Source organism: Panthera uncia (genome assembly GCF_023721935.1).
Source record: "Panthera uncia isolate 11264 chromosome E2 unlocalized genomic scaffold, Puncia_PCG_1.0 HiC_scaffold_19, whole genome shotgun sequence".
Classification (NCBI taxonomy): Eukaryota; Metazoa; Chordata; class Mammalia; order Carnivora; family Felidae; genus Panthera; species Panthera uncia.
Window position 1 is genome coordinate 9,065,538 of NW_026057588.1, and position 1,835 is coordinate 9,067,372.

Here is a 1,835-nt window from a genome sequence, read left to right on the forward strand (position 1 = left end):
TTATCTCCCCCATCAAGGGGAGACATCACACTGCTGAAACTCAGTATTTTTTAATGTTTGCTAAATAGATGAAAAAAAAATCTCTCCTAATTTGAAAGCAGGTGTTTAATTCCTGTCTTTGCATAACTTACACGGTTCTACATGATCTGGCCCTAGTTTACAGTTCCCTTTATTCGCCCAGATCCGTCCACACCAGTCTCTGCTTTTCTTCAAATGGATGTACATCCTTCCTGTCTCAGGGCCCTTGCACTTGGCTCTTCCCCCAGATATTCTTATAGATCCCTTCCTCATTTCCTTCTGGTCTTTGCTCAGGGTAAGTTCACCAGCGACACCTTCACCGGCCCGTATTGCCCAGTATCCTCTGACCCTTCCTATCCTCTTTCCTTAATTTTTTCCTTCAAGTATAACCACGTCGCATTCTAAACGGATTTGCCTGTCCCCCACTGGAGGTATGCTGTTCAGTACCGGACCCCCTAGCTGCCTGTGGCTGCCCTCGAAACACGGGTGATGTGGATTGAGGGGTCCAGACTTCTTTCAAGAGTTCCCCCCCCTCCACCCCAAAAAAGTAACTTATCTCACCACTAAAATCTTTGTATTTTGGTATTCATTCCACGTTGAAACAACATTTGGGGCTAACTTGTATTGTTAAAGTTCATTTCGCATTTTTGTATTCTGGGTCATTTGGACAGCGCTCCTGCAGGAGGTAAGTTACAGCGGGGACGTTTGACTCAGACACCGCGGTTATCTCAGAACACACCAGAGGCTCAATAAATACTGGCTGCGTGAAGGAATCCAGAAATAGAATGCCAGTCTTTTTCTCCTCCTCTCTGTTCTGTCTACCCCAGGGACCAATTTCTAAAATCAACAAAGCTTTACTGAGGTAATTTACACGGAAGTCACTCGCCGTAAGCGTTCAAGCCAAAGATTTTTAGTGAATTCGCCACCTTGCGCAACCATCGCTGTAACTCGACTTGCTGAATCTTTCCATCACCCCAATCACACCCCGCTCGTGCTCATGCACAGTCGTGCCCCCTCCCCACCCCCAGGCACCGCGCAGCTACTCTCTGTCTCCATAGACGTTCAGCGCTCACTTTCTAAGATAAGACCTCCCCGGCTCCGTCGTTCAGGGGTCCAAACGCCTTGAACAGTCAGCACCCTGGGCCACCGCTCTCCTCCCGTCTCCGTTCCTCCATCCACGCGGCTCGGCACGGAGCCAGACCCACAGACGGCTCGGCGCCAACACAACAAGGAAGGGCAGCCCCGCACCTTCCGAAGCCCCGGAGGGGCAGGTCCCCGTGGCTTCCGCGCGCGCCTCGGCGGCCTCGGGGACACGCGGGGCTGCCTCGCTGGGCCCCACGACCCTGCCAGGGCGGGCCCCGCTCTCGCAGCACCCATCGCGGGACACCGAAGCTCGGAGCGGCCCCAGGGAGCCGGGAGTCCCCCGCCGCCGCGTTCTAACGCCGCCCTCCGGGGACAATGGCCGGGGCCGCGGGGCTCTCGGCCTCTGTAAGCGGCTACTGGGGGGCCGGCCCCTCCCCCCGCGGCCCCTTCCCGGGCTCCGCCTTCACGCCCTCCCGCCCTCAACGGCCCGCCTCGCAAAATGGCGACCAACCGCCTCCTCTCCCGCCCGCCGCGGGTCCCTTGACCGCGCCAGGCCCCGCCCCCCCGTGCGTGGCCCCGCCCCTCAGCGGAGGCCGAATAGCCGCCGCGACTTCGCCGCCGGGCGGCACGCGCCGGGAGCCCGGGCGGCGCGAGGCGCGCGCGAGGCGGCCCTGGGCGTCGCGAAGTGACCCGCAGCCACGCCCGCGCGCCCGCGCCCGCGGGTCAGCGGGCCG